Source organism: Zingiber officinale, chromosome 1B (assembly GCF_018446385.1).
Source record: "Zingiber officinale cultivar Zhangliang chromosome 1B, Zo_v1.1, whole genome shotgun sequence".
In the NCBI taxonomy this organism is placed as follows: Eukaryota; Viridiplantae; Streptophyta; class Magnoliopsida; order Zingiberales; family Zingiberaceae; genus Zingiber; species Zingiber officinale.
The window spans coordinates 32,586,696-32,602,648 of NC_055986.1; the positions used below are offsets into that span (position 1 = coordinate 32,586,696).

The 15,953-nt window shown below is 38.8% G+C and overlaps 1 non-coding gene across 1 annotated transcript; it reads right to left on the reverse strand.

Moving 5' to 3' along the window:
* Nucleotides 1-2,892: 2,892 nt before the first annotated feature.
* LOC121994194 lies at nucleotides 2,893-2,998 on the reverse strand. The gene has a single exon (XR_006115634.1). It is a non-coding gene; the product is annotated as a small nucleolar RNA R71 (small nucleolar RNA).
* Between the last annotated feature and the right edge of the window lie 12,955 nt (nucleotides 2,999-15,953).

Genomic DNA, 15,953 nt, shown 5'->3' on the forward strand with positions numbered 1-15,953 from the left:
ACCAAATCTCTTCTATGGTTGATCTAATCTAACCATTTGATTCAAGCCAACTTAATATAATGAATCTAATTCATTAAATTAAGTTGATTTAATGAGTCATAATCTAAATTAGACTCATTGAATACATGAATCCACTTGAGTCCAACTCAAGTTAGCCCAATTAGGATTACTCTTAATCCAATTTGATTCATCAAATGAATCTAATCCTCTTGGTTTATCATATGAACCTAATCTCCATCTAATTGTCCTAAGTGTGTGACCCTATAGGTTCTTGTAACGTTGACAATGCCCTAAACTCATTTACGAGCATAAGTAATGAGCGGTATCTAGCAACACATCATTACTACCCAAGTTACAAGAATGTTGAGATCCAACATCACCTTGTGACTACTAATTGTGACTCCTCACAATATATGACAAGTGTCCTTCTATCCTAGACATCTAGATTGGTCAATGTGAGGCATAGACCGTGTCATCCTCTGACCAATCTAAATCTTGAACTCCAAGTAGACTCACTAAATCAAATGAGCTCAATATCCTATATTGACTCATTTGGGCATGGCCATGCACTTCGTTGTCTCACTCTATCAAGAATACCGATGTCTCTCCCATCATATAGGAGGGATAGATCCCATCTACATCACTCACATCCCTCTGCATAATTTTTTATATACCCAGTAATCGCCTTTATAGTCCACCCAGTTACGGGTGACGTTTGACGAAACCAAAGTATATAACTCCTTATGTAGGGATCTATGGTGACTTCAGGTCTAAGGACTAGTAGTCATACTAATAGCTACATGAGAAAGTATATGACACGCATATAACGATCCATGATACTTTCTCATGGCGAGTCAGTCAGTATACATTCTCTAATGTATACCCATGTGTCAACTTGATATCTCTATATCCATGACTTGTGAGATCAAGTCATCGAGTTGACCTACATGCTAGTCTTATTGCATTAACATTGTCCCTGAATGTTAATACTCGACTAGGAATGATTAAGAGTAGTGTTCCCTATATCATCTCACTATCAGTTCAACTAACCGATTGATATAGGTGAGAATCATCTACTCAAGGACTTTATTATACTTAGTTTATTTGGCACCAATACAAGTATAATAACCAAAAATCCAAATGCCTTTATTTATATAGAATATGATACAATAAGTCCAAAATACAATCATCAAATGATTGGCTTTAGGGCTCTAGCTAACATGAGAAAACCCTAGACCTTCATCCACCGCCGTCCCTTGACGTTCCGTCCATCTCTAGAGCAAGGAGGCATCCCCAAGACATCGGAAATCTCGGCAAGCATCGCTTCTTCCCTTCCTTCTCATATCAAGGGTTGTAAGTATGTTCTTCTTTATGTTTTGGGGTTGTTCTTGCCCCACAATGGAGTAGACATCCTCTTCTAGGATTAGGAAGTATTTGTAATATGATGGAGAGTAGAACTATGTAGATTCACCTTGTTTCTATTCAATTACCTGTTGATGCCTTGTTCGTGCTTGATGAGTTGCGTGTGTACCATGTTTACGTTTCTATGCTTTGATTGCTTGATGTGGAGGATTTTTGATCCCGCAAAGGGGATACCTTCGAGCGTATTGGCTAAGGTACCCTAGTGACAGGGGTAACCCTTTCCGGACGTCTAAGACGTTCCCTTAAAAGGAGAAACAATCCCTTAGGAACTGTTGCTCTCGTAAAGAGAGTACTCTAGATCGTATACCCGAGGGGCCCTAGTGACAAGGGTAACCCGTTCACGGACGTCTAGGACATTCTCTTGAAAGGAGAGGTAATTCCTTCATAAGGAGGTAGGTAACTCTTATCCTTATTGTTATTTACTAGATGTGTATCCCAGTGATCTACCGAGGCACCCTCGTGACAGGGGGGTTAACCGTTACAGGATTTCACAGGAATCGTCTCTATTCGATACTTAGGGATATTGACCAATCTAACTTCCTACAAGAGCATGGACATAGAGGGCAGAAACTAAGCAATCTATGTAGTATCTTCTAGTATTACAATGAAACCGAAATCCTGGAATCCATTTCCCGAAGCTTATTCCATCCAAGATCAGTTCTTTCTCTTTCTCTCATCCTTCTCTTTCCCTTTGCAATCACCCTCGTTAGTTTGCAAATGCCAAAGCTAGCTTTCGACTATCTAGATAACTTACCTTGCGACATCTCTAGTGCTTAATTAACAGTCCCTATGGATTCGATATTTTTATTACTAACGATAAAATCGTACACTTACGGTTGCGAAACAAGTTTTTGGCGCCGTTGTCGGGGACTATTCACATTAACATTAGTATATTAGCAATTTAGTTAATCTAGACTTGTGAATAGTTTTTGTTTTTCCATTTCCATAATTCAAAAAAAAATCTGCATTTCCTTTCTTGTCTTTAAATTCTTCATTTATTTTTTTTCACATAGCATTTTATTTCTTGTCTTTCATTTTTTTTCCTTTTTTTTAATTCTTCTCATAAATAATTTTTCTTAGATACCATGAGCGCTAACATGTCAAGCAGGTCCTTAAGAGATTTCTCTGCACCCATTTCTGTAAGATTTTTATCTCCCATTGTGCAGCCTCATATTGAAGCAGAAAGTTTCCAACTAGACCCAGAGTTAATTTCCATGATACAAGGTCATAAATTTGGAGGAGAAGTATCAGAAAGTCCTTATCTACACCTTGAGAGATTTTTAGAGCTTTGTGATATGGTGGACTATGAAGGAGTGTCAGCGAATGCAGTTCAATTAATGACATTTCCTTTCAGTATTAAGGACAAAGCAAGGACTTGGTTACATTCTCTTCGTCCTCAAAGCATCACAAGTTGGGAACAATTGGAGCAGCAATTTTTGAATCATTTTTTCCCTCCAAGCAGAACAATCTACATGAGGAGTTGCATCACAAATTTTATTCAAGCAAATGGAGAATCTTTATTTGAAGCATGAGACAAATTCAAGAGTCTACAAAGGTAGTGCCCTCACCATGGCTTGGAAAAATGGTTTACCCTGCACATATTTTATAGGGAAATTTCTTTCTCAGATAAATGTTATTTGGATTCATCAGCTGGAGGTTCTTTTATAAATAAAAGTATGGACGAAGCATATACATTGATTGATCAAGTGACATTGAATATCCAAGAATGGTCAGATAAAAGTTGGATGGAATCTCCTTCAAATATTCAAGAAGTGCAAGCCATAAATACAAGAGAGTCTATCAAACAAAATGCAGTTCAACCACCCCAAATGTCAAAATTCAGAAGTCACGGAATGAGGAGTTCAAACATTTGGGGGCGAAGATTGAGAGCATAGTTTCAAAATGGTTCAAAGAAGATCCCCCTCCTACACAAATAAGATCTAGTGAAAAGTGTAATGATATTAAGTTGAGGAGCGGCAAGAATCATGAAAAACTTCTGAAAAATGACTTGTATAGAATTGAGGAGAAGAACAATAGAAGACCACAAGAACTCAGCTCTATTACTCCAGGAAGTTCCCAAAGGCCACAAGTATCTTTCCCTCAACGATTGATCACACCTACACTAGATATGGAAATTGGACCTCCTCTGCAAGCTCAAAAGGAATATGAAAAAAAGGAAGTACCTTTCCCAAGACCTTCACTAAAGGTTCTTTTCCACAAAGGCTAGTGAGGGTCAATGAAAGTGAAGACTTTGGCAAATTCTGTGACACTAAGATGGTTGAGTGTAGATTTTTGAATGTATATGAAGATGAGGACTCTTCAGATGAGGATTGTGATGATAATGCAGTGGATAACAAGTTTTCATATTTACCTTCTGGGTTTACAGGGTGTTATGATGAAATTAAATTTTCAGATGATGAATGTGATGTGGTAGATCAACCTAAAACTACAAATGAAGTTAGTGATCCTCCTATAGATGATTCTCCCACTAAGGATATTGATGTTGGTTTATTCTTTGATGCTTGTGTTGATGATGAGGTTATGAAAGGAAGTGTAGGGAGTAGTGTTGTGGAAGCAACATTTCAAGAATCACCTCCTTTATCCACACAGCCTTCTGAGATTATAAGAGTTGCAAGGATTGAACATATTGTGGACCAATGTGTAGGGACTTGTGCAATAAAAGCAAAGCCCCAAGAATCACTACTTTTAGAGCCACTTCCACCTGAGCTAGAACTAGAACCAATTCCTAATTTTGAAGAAGTCACATCCCATTGTTTAGAACTTTCAGGTACATCTCAACAATGCAAGGTAAGTATTCTTAGTGATCTTTTAGAAAATTTCATAGATTTACCTATAATTGATTTTATTGGATGTGATTCAATTTTTGATACATACTTAATTCATATTAATAAGGTTCTAGTTCCATCTAATATACCATGCTTGGAAGAGGTATGTTTTTCTTTTGGGTGTGCAGATTTTCATGGGGCCTATAATTGGAAGCTCGATTTGAACCGTCTTTGACCTCCTGAAAGAACTTCTAAGAAGACGAAGATGGAGAGAGTGATTCTTCACTTTTTGATGAAAGCTCCCTCCATAATAAGAGCCCTTGGTAAGAGGGTTCTAAAATATCTTACCCCTCCAAGAACGAGATTTCGATGAATCTAATGAGGTGGTCGAGCTAATGACCTTAAACAAGCGCTTCTTGGGAGGCAACCCAAGTTTATTTTCCTTGTTTTCTTTTATATATTTAGTTCTTTCTTTATAATAAACATGTATCATCTACTTAATTTTTGTTGTCTATCTTCTTTTATAGGACTCAAAGATTAGGAGGAGTGCAACAACATGATGGAGAAGTTAATGACATGGATACTTGGCACACATCATTTGGTAACTTCTCTTACTTTTAATCTCCTCCACTTTATTTTTAGTTTTCATTGGGACAATGAAAAGTTTAAGTCTAGGGGGATGCATTAGATGCATTTGGTTTTTGTTTTTGTTTTCTTCTTTTTGCATAATAAAATTTTTACTAGTTACATCTTACATCACATCATGATTGTTTATTCCTTATTGCAAAATACTAGCACGTTTATTCTAGATTTTATGTGTTACTTATGGTGCTAGTATGTTTAATGATATATCTTTTTCTATCTTTAATAACATGAAGTGAGCAATGCTTTTACTATAAGAGTTTAAGTATTAACATTGTTTTAGGATCTCTATACACTATGCCTATTTTTGATGGTTGATAACTCTAAAATAGTCATGATTCATAGAATTGGACTAGTACTTGTGCTTCTATGGTGACCTCTCAACTACATTTTGGTTACTGGATAAACTCAGATCATGTAAGCTAATTTGAAAAAAAAAAATTAATCCCAAAAAAAAATTTGAAAGTTTATTCAAGTTTGGTACTTTGCAAACATTCAAAAAGGAAAAAAAGTGAATGAAGAAAAAATAAGGGATAAAAATTTGTTGTCATGAGTGGAAACTAGCAATTCATCCCTTTGAGACCTAGTTATGTTATTGGGGAAATGAATGCTATGTTTCTCTTGATACTGAGTATTCCTTTGAGACCTTGTGTAGACGATGCATAGCATTTTTGAGGTGAACAAACCTTGCTTGTGGCAGTAAGTACCTATCGCCGGAATCATAAGGAACACAATTTTATGACGACTTGACTAGACTTAGAGATTGAAACTTGATAAATTTAGGCCACTTTCGCACTGAGCACGGAGGACTACTACTTAGGTCATACTTAAACTACTTTTGTATCTTGCTCACCAATGAAATTATTTGATAGAATTAGATTGACTTGCTAGAGATTATGATGCACTATCTAACCACATGAATCTAGATTGCGGGTTTTGCTTGAGGACAAGCAAATGTTTAAGTCTGGGGGTGTGATGTGCGTAGATCTTATGATCATTTATGCATGTTTGGACGCACATCTACTTGTATTTCATAGTATATTCTATGTTTATTGTATCCTATTTCTTTATAACGCCATACTTCTATTATATTTATTTGGAGATCTGCTCTTTGCTTGTTTTCTTATTGACAGGACGTTATTTGAAGTGAAAATGAAGTAAAAGTGCACACAAGAGCTTGGGTCGTGCAAAGCCACACGATCGTGTGGCCATGAGCATGTTCCGATCATGCCAAATGGCACGGACGTGCTTGCAATCCAGAGATGAAGAGGGCCTTCGCCGTGCCGAATGGCACGGCAGTGCCAATCAACCCGTGGCCAAGCAGCACACGGCCGTGCCAAATGTCACGGCCGTGTGACTCCACACGGCCGTGTGAAGTTGACTCCACACGGCCGTGTGACTTCACACGGCCGTGTGACCTTGGCAGAGAAGTAGAAGGCCACGGCCATGCAACCTTGTACGGTCATGTGACTCAATCCGAGAGGAAGCCGTGTGAGGCCATGTGGATTCCACACAGTCGTGTGATGAAGAGCACAGGTCGTGCCACACCAAAATAGAGCTGTGTTGAATTCTGGGCAGATTGCAGACCAATTGTAATTCGTCCATAACTTTGTGCTCCATTGGAGTTTAGGGCGATTCTTTATATCAAAGCGTAGCTAACTTCAATATCTACAACTTTGCTTCAGATCCAATAGAGAGAAAGAAATGTTTTCCCATGATAAATGGCACGACCGTGCCTCCCAACTGCGGGTTCAACTGGACCTCCGCCCAGACCGCAGACCAAACTTTGAACCGCCATAACTTTTGGCTCGGTTGGACCCAAGGCTTGATCCAAGTATCAGATTGAATATAATTTCAAGGGATACAACTTTTGTTTAGGGTGAATCATGAGAAAACTTGGTTTAATGGGTGAAAATCTTGGTTTACCGGATGCATGTAATCCTGGTTTTCCTGGGCAGCTTGGAGGAGGTATAAAAGGGTCAAGAACCCTATTCTTGGGTTCATCTTGGGTTTGGGACTTCGTCCCTCTCCTTGGAAAAGGGTTTTCTTCAGAGGAAACCCTAGAGCTTCATCCGCCGCCGTCCCTTGACGTTCCATCCATCTCTAGAGCAAGGAGGCATCCCCAAGACATCGGAAATCTCGGCAAGCATCGCTTCTTCCCTTCCTTCTCATATCAAGGGTTGTAAGTATGTTCTTCTTTATGTTTTGGGGTTGTTCTTCCCCCACAATGGAGTAGACATCCTCTTCTAGGATTAGGAAGTATTTGTAATATGATGGAGATGTAGAACTATGTAGATTCGCCTTGTTTCTATTCAATGACCTGTTGATGCCTTGTTCGTGCTTGATGAGTTGTGTGTGTGCCATGTTTACGTTTCTATGCTTTGATTGCTTGATGTGGAGGATTTTTGATCCTGCAAAGGGGATACCTTAGAGTGTATTGGCCAAGGTACCCTAGTGACAGGAGTAACCCTTTCCGGACGTCTAAGACGTTCCCTTAAAAGGAGAAACAATCCCTTAGGAACTGCTGCTCTCGTAAAGAGAGTGCTCTAGATCGTATACCCAAGGGGCCCTAGTGACAAAGGTAACCCGTTCACGGATGTCTAGGACATTCTCTTGACGGGAGAGGCAATTCCTCCATAAGGAGGTAGGTAACTCTTATCCTTATTGTTATTTACTAGATGTGTATCCCAGTGATCTACCGAGGCACCCTCGTGACAGGGGGGTTAACCGTTACAGGATTTCACAGGGATCATCTCTATTCGATACTTAGGGATATTGACCAATCTAACTTCCTACAAGAGCATGAACATAGAGGGCAGAAATTAAGCAATCTATGTAGTATCTTCTAGTATTACAATGAAACTGAAATCCTAGAATCCATCTCCCGAAGCTCATTCCATCCAAGATCAGTTCTTTCTCTTTCTCTCATCCTTCTCTTTCCCTTTTCAATCACCCTCGTTAGTTTGCAAATGCCAAAGCCAGCTTTCGACTATCTAGATAACTTACCTTGCGACATCTCTAGTGCTTAATTAACAGTCCCTGTGGATTCGATATTTTTATTACTGACGACGAAATCGTACACTTGCGGTTGTGTAACAACAACCCATTCCATTGAAGTTTCGACCTTCTCATCATCCATAATATCAAATCTCATCGAAGGAAACAATCGGCACAGCAAATGAAAGGAGAAGATGGGTGTTTCAAATAAGGGGAATTCACACTTCAAAGGTACATCTAATGTCACGCCCTAGGGGAGTCCCAGCCAAAGGAAAAATCTGGCAGCATCTCCCCTGTATACGTGACAATCTGAAGTATTTATACATACAAAAATATACATCAACCACACACGGTTGGAATATATACACAACTACGCAGTTTATACTCATCCTACTCGGCTGGAACAAAAACTAAAAACACAGCAGAAAATGATAGAAACCATTACAAACCAAAAACAAGACTGCTAGCCGGCTAGGCTTACCACACAACAAAACAATACAAGACACCACATCACTACAATCTAGAATCAAAACTGGAATATACAATTAGGGGTGTCAAAAATGAACCCGACCCGACGACCCAACCCGAGTCGACCCGAAAAAAATCAGGTTCGGGTTGGGCATTTTCGGGTTCGGGTCGGGTTCGGGTTGGAGGGTTGGAGGGTTAAATATTTTCGGGTTGGGTCGGGTCGGGTTCGGGTTGACCCGGGTTGACTTAAATATAGGGTTTTGTGGGGTTTTTTGGGGTTAAATCAAATTTTATTTTAAAAATTTAGATGTTTTTATGTATATTAATATCATGTTTGTATGATAATGATGGAGTATTGAGATAAAAGTGAAGAATTATAGGGAAAATATCCCAAAAAAGTCGTTTTGAATCGGATTTTCGGGTTATATGGGTCGGGTTCGGGTTGATCGGGTTGGTCGGGTTCGGGTTCGGGTTTAGGTGTTTTGGGTTGAAGTCGGGTTCGGGTCGGGTTCGGGTTGGGTTAAAAAAAATAAAAAAAAATCCAACCCGACCCAACCCGACCCGACCCACCCGAATTGACACCCCTATATACAATGCTAAGTACACTTAATACATAAAACTAATAAAACATAAATGAAAACGGTAACAGTCTTCTGATGTGACATGGGAACCGGCAGACAAGATACTTCAAGCGACTCCACATACCTCTACCTGATATCTGAAATAAAAATATATCAACGGTGTGAGTTCAACAACTCAGCGGATATCAAAGGACATGTATAATAAGAATATAACTAATAGTAATAATCATGGAATACAGTCTTCTGATCAATGATAGGAAATGCAAACTGAAAGACAACAGAAGAAGAATTGTACTCACCAGGACCTCCTATCCGAAACATACGATCGTCAGACTAAATACCTCATGTCTCTTGTATGCATGTCAATCATATGCAACCACCAAAATGCAACAACCAATATACAGCAATCACAAGCAATAAATGCAATCATGCAAACTGACATGTGCCACCCCTGACGCTAGTCAACCATCTCACACGCGATGGTGAGACCGAGTGGGTAGGGCTATGACAATTGTGCACTCAGTCATCACTACTCCTGAGTGACCGAGTGGACAGGATGCTGTCGGAGTACACATATCCTCCTGCCCCAAATCATAAGTGGGGGAGCTCAATGCTCTCATCTCCATGAGACAATCTAAAGAAGGGATCCCTGTCATGCTACCACGCTGTGTCACGCTATCCATGAGTGAACCAGCGAAGCACTGACAGAGCAAACTGCCATACACCCTGCCTGATATACCACTAACCCATGAAGAAGAACATGGTCGTGTGGATTTCACACGGCCGTGTAATACCTACTTGCATGGTTAAGCACACTTTCAGAACCCAAGCTTTAGTTTGTTGTTTGTGTTGTGTTATTACTGATATAAATAATTTATTTGAATTTGACTTGTATCAAAGTCCAGATTTATTGTAAACAACCTTTTGACTATTTAAGATAAAATCTAAATTTTTAGATCTAGTTGTAAATTTTTCAAAAAGATCTTTTAGTCTTTTAATTTCAGCTTTTAGTGTTGAATTTTCCTCCTCAAGTGTTATAACTTGATTTGGATTTGATTTTTCAATTTATTCCTTGAGTTGTTGGTTTTCCTCAAGGAACATTTTATTTTGATTTTCTTGTTCAGTTAATTTTCTATTCAAACATGAAATAACCTTAAAAAACTTTTTGCTTAAATAAAAATTTACCTCATCGGGACCTTCGGGAATGAGTACGGACTCATGGCTCGATTCGGGTTCGAACTCATCTTCTGATTCATCCTCCAATTCTGATTCATGGGCCATCAGCGCGAGGTAGCTTTAGTGCTTCTGCTCTTCGGCTTCTGATTCCTCTAAAGATGAATCGTCCCAGGTCACTTTTAGTGTCTTCTTTTTTGTTGTCTTTGACTTGTCATTATTTGATTTTGGGCACTCGTTATTGTAGTGGCCCCTTCTTGTTGCATCCGAAACCGGTCACGTTTCTTGGTTCAGTTGTGGAGTTGATCTTCTGCAAGTCTTTTCTACTGAAGTTCTTCTTTCTCCTAGTGAACATCTTTCTTACCAAGTTTACCAGGTACTCTTCGTCTTTTGAATCTTGGTCAGACTCATCTTCAGGTTCAGGCTTGGTCTTTATCTTTTCCTTGGAGGAACCTGCAAACAAAGTGATACCTTTCTCGGTTCTGGCGTTAGTTTGCTCGTGTAGCTCAAGTTCACAAAACAGTTCATCTAACTTTAACTTAGAAAGGTTCTTCAAAATTTTGTAAGCATCCACAATGCATTTCAAGGAAACGTGTTTAGAGCATACCTAATTAAATCACGGTTCTCCATTTGGTGACCGATAGCGTGAAGTCCGTTGAGGATGTCTTTGATCCTCGCGTGGAGCTGACTTGCCATTTCTCCTTCCTACATTTTAAGATTAAATAATTTATTTAAAAGAAGGTCTCGTTTGGTTACATTGGCATCGTTGGTTCCCTCGTGTAGTTCGACGAGCTTGTCCCATAGTTCTTTTGCGTTTTGGTGTGGTCCCTCTCAGATCAGTTCTTCCTTCGTCAGCCCACATTACAGTGTGTTGAGCGCTTTGAAATCCGTCTGGCCTTTCTTCTTCATGTTCGGATTCCACTGTTCTGGGTCCAATGGATTTCTGGATGTGTCAACAGGCGCCTTGTAGCCACGAGTGACGCTGAACCACTGGTCAAAGTCGGTCTTTAAGTAGACCTCCATTCATTTCTTCCAGTAGGAGAAGTCGTCACCATTGAACAGAGGGGGGCGAACTATGTTGAAACCTTCGAGTTGAGGAGTGCGGGATTAAATAAAACAAGGAAACAAGAAAACAAAGGTCCCAAGACTTGGTCTTGGATTAGGAGTGCGGGATTAAATAAAAAATCTAAAACTGAATTGGTGTTGAACCAGTTCAGCTTAATTGCTACGGAAAAATTTTTCCAAAAAGGTAATGATACCATTTTGGATTATATCGTAAAACTTAAAATCGAAAAAAAAGAAAAAGAATTTCACCCCTTTTTTCTGATTTGTGGTTGCACCAAATCAGAGAGGTACCTGTTCTGATACCACTTGTTGGATCACTGAAGTCGCTAGAGGGGGGTGAATAGTGATTGAAAAATTTGAAATGAGTACGCAGTGGAAAAATAAACGATACAATGCTAAAATAAATCAATTTTACTTGGTTCGGAGCCTTTGTCGACTCCTACTTCAAGGCCTGCACTCGTTGAGTGCTTTCGTTGGGCAATTTACTAGCAGTTCGCAAAAGATTACAGAATTAAGTACAAAAATTCTTTAAAGGAAATACCAACAATAATTGAAAATAAACTTGGGCCGCAAGTTGTCGGAGAAGCTTCGCAGCGTAGCAAGAGCGTCTTGGAAGTAGCGCACACGAGAGCAATTATGGAAAGAAGTTATTGTTTCTAGCTCCAGGTGGTGGCCTCCTTATATATAAAGCTTCGGGCACCCGAATCCCTTTCGGTCGCCTGGAGCGTGACGTCAGCTAGCCAATCAACGCGGTCCATGCTACATCGGGATAGAATTTGCACTCTGGGCCCCCGGACCACCATTTTCCAGCAACTTAATTCCTTGTAAGAAAATATTACTCTGATGCAAATACAAATTATACTAACCTGCAAAATAAAGTGTTAGCACAATTATAACAATTTAGAGTAGTAATTAGATTCTGTCTCACCAAGACCGGAATCTAGTCATGATTTCAACTTAGATTCTCGAAATAGTTCTAAGTTTAATCGATGCCTAAGTTCCCTAACTAGGAACGCGTCCTCACCAAGTCACTCCCCTCCAGTGACTTACCTTAACTTACCTGTGTTGGGATGTATACTATAAGCCTAGCTTCTGTATGAACATCTGTTTTGAAATATTTTGAAATAAGAATCACTTTGGTCAAATGTCTACATTTGATATTTATATATATATCAATGCAGTTGTCCATTTAATTTATATTGTAGATAACATGGTGTGTGGTGCCCCACAGAAGATTATGTTATCGATTCCTTATAAATTATAAATAGTAGCTCACAATCAAGATGGATTGGGACAAAACATTGGAATGATTGTAGTGTAATTTGGTATTAGTCTATCTTGACTATAAAATTACACTAGTACACTATGTGTGTATTGAGCAGGACCATTTGAGGTTGTTCGATTTGCACTGATTACATAAAAGAACAGAACCTCTGTTATTATGGATGTGTGTCATCTTAATCCCTATATAATAACAAGCAGATATACTTAGTATTTATTTCTTTAACTTATCAATGGGTGAGATTTATTTGTTAAATCAATAGGCCCGATGAGTTGGGAAATAGTATTGTTTATATGGTGTGTTGTTGATTATAGAAGGAAACTGTGTCCTAATTATTTAGGCTAATGATGTCCCCTTGAGGAGCTCATAAGGATTATCATGTAAACCCTGCAGGTGGACTTAGTCCAACATGATAATAAAGTTGAGTGGTACTACTCTTGGAATCAAATGTTAATTAATTGAGTTGTCAGTAACTCAATTAATTAACGGACATACGATATCTTAAACATAGGGAGATTAACACACTCATGATAAGAATGAGCCCATATTATAATATGGGATTGATACGGTAGTTCAATAATAACCCTTTAGTGGTATGAGTTATTATTGATGGACTTGGGTTGGGTGTTCGGGCTGAACACAAGAAGCCCAAGCCCATCAGGAGGCCTAAACCAATTCCTCGTCTAGGTCCCTGTTGTAGCCTCTATATAAAACCTCGCATCCACCCATCCACAACTTGGTTTGGTTTAACTTAATTTGATTTGGTTTAACTTAACTTGATTTGGTTTAACTTAACTTGATTTGGTTTAACTTAACTTGGTTTGGTTCAACTTAGGTATAGAAAGGGAGATTTTTTCTAAACAGAATTCTATTATTTTTCTTTCTTTGTAATTGACGATAAGCCTATAAAAAGGAGTAGGTGATGGCCCCTAAAACTTAATTTTCTAATTTTCTCTCTTCTCCTCCTTGTGGCCGCCACCCCTCCCTTTCCTCCTCACCTAGGGCCGGCGCCCCTCCCCTTCTCCTTTGCTAGGGCCAACACCCCTCCTCCTTGGCGGCCGGCGCCCCCTCCTCCTTGGTGGCCGATGCTCCCTCCTACTTGGTGGCCAGCGGATTGGAGAAGAGGAAGAAGAAGAGAAGGAAGAAGATTAGAAGGTGCCCCATCCTAGAGCCTCCTTTTGTAGCCGGTGGTTTAGAAACCAAGAAGAGAAGAAGGGTGGTGTTGTCTTGGTAGATCGTCGCCCACACGACGTCCAAGAAGAGGAGAGGAATATGGCAGAAGATCAAGAGGTCTTTAGCTACAAAGAAAAGGTACAACTAGTTCTTAATTCCGCTACGTAATTAGTCGAGTTTTCTTTGTATCGATTTTGAATACCAACACAAGAGGTCAGTGATCTTGTACTTCAATCAAGGTGTGCTTTGATCCATCAAGAACTTTCTTGATTGATCAAACACATGTCTGATCGAACATGCGGGTTGCTAGGAATAGTTCTGTACTTGTACAATTTTTGTATGGAAAATTTAAACAGAACGAAATTCCAGCACCCTTTAACTTGCCAGACATCCTGTCAACCCGTCGACTTGTTTGGACTTTGTGCCAGCTATCAGGTCAACCCGTCAACCTAGCTGGACTTCGTGTCAGACATTCGGTTAGCCCGTCGACCTATTTGGACTTCATGTCAACTATCCGATCGACCCATCGATCTAGCTGGGTTTCGTGCCAGATATTTGGTTTACCCATCGACCTATCTAGACTTCTCCTGTACACTCAATCAAAGTGTTAGATCACTAGAAACTAACTTAACCTACTTTGTTATTCATCAAAACCTGAGTTAGATCGTTAGTGTTAACCGCACCAATAAACCCTAACAGGACCTAACCTAACTTGTTTAATCATATCAAAACTACCTTAGGGTTCCAACAATCTCCCCCTTTTTTATATGAGCAACCCAAGTTAAGTTAGGGTAAACCAACATAAAGTAAATGTAATAAATTTGCTATTAATTTTAAGCTACCTCCCCCTAGACTTAATTTTTCCTTCTCCCCCTTTGATCACATAAAAAATGTGATACCTCAAAAGCCTAAGGGAAAAATATTTAGTTGAAAAAGTTTTTTAAAAAACTTTGAGATAGATAATTTTTAAAAACTTTAAGTTTTGCAAAAAAAAAATCTAAGTTAAAAAAAATGCAAGAAAAGAATGTTTAAGTAATTTTGACAACTATTTAAAGCATTATTAATCACAAGTAAATGTTTATCAGTTAGTTAATTAAATATTTTATTTCATTAATTGACTTCCAAGCTATGGTGAGACATTAGACCTTCTTAGTTTTTGGACCAACAACCACTTTCTAGACAAAGCCTTTTAAGGAAATCAAACATTTAATCTAATCCCTGAAAGCCCTAAATTTAAATATCTAATTCAAATACGATTTTGGAACCCAATATAGGTTCCTTCTAACTGGTTAATCAGAAATTTCTTAGGTACATATTTTCTTGACAGTTTTCTGATTTTGCCCCTATGAAATCTAAGGTGTCAATTTAAATCATTATATCTTTTAATATGTGTGCATGTACAATTTTTCAGCTCTTCTATTTTTGTTTTCAAATTTTCATTTTCCAATTTCATTTTTTCAAAATATTCTAATCGACAAGAAATAGCTAATGTTGATTTTAACTCCTTATTTTCTACTTCTAATTTATGAGATGTTTTAATCAGAAACTTTATAAATTTAAATAGCTTATTAGGCGGTAAGGATCGTACTTGACTTACCTTGTCGATTTCATCATCTGAGACTCCCCTTGTAGAGCTACTCTCTTATGATATTGCTCCCCCTTCATCAATGCTCTCGATGCTCATTGTGGAAGAGCTTGTTTTGTCCTCTTTGTCTTGATGACTTGCCATTAGTGCGATTCCGGCGTAGGCCTCGATTTTTTATTTTGATGATGTTTCATCCCACGATGCTTTTAGGTTATTGTGCCTTTTCTGGATTAGTCTCCTGTCTGTGCTTGTGTCCTTATGCTTATCCTTGCTTTTTAGTTTTGGACAGTTGTCTTTTACGTGTCATTCTTCATTGCAGTGGTAGCATTTTACCTTTTTTTTTTTGTCTCTTACCCTACACTTGATTAAACTTATTGGATTTAAACAATCTTTTAAATCTCCTTATCATTAAAGTCATTTCGTCATCGTCAAGTGATGTCTCAAAATCTGGTTTGTCCACTTTTTCTTTTAAAGCAACATTTTGCCTTGATTCTTTTTTTAGACCTGCACATCTTGACTCATGAATTTCAAAAGTTGAAAAGCATTCTTCTAAGGTGCTTACCTCTAAATCCTTAGAGATGAAATACGCATCCACTAAGTTTGACCATTCTGGAGTCCTAGGAAATGCATTAAGCGCGTACCTTAGCGAATCTTGGTTGGATACCTTTTCTCCGAGATTCGTGAGTCCGGTGATTAGCTCCTTGATTCTTGAGTGGAGGTGTGCGATGGTTTTGCCTTCTTCTAACCGAAGGTTGCTGATCTGATTCTGGAGCAAGTCC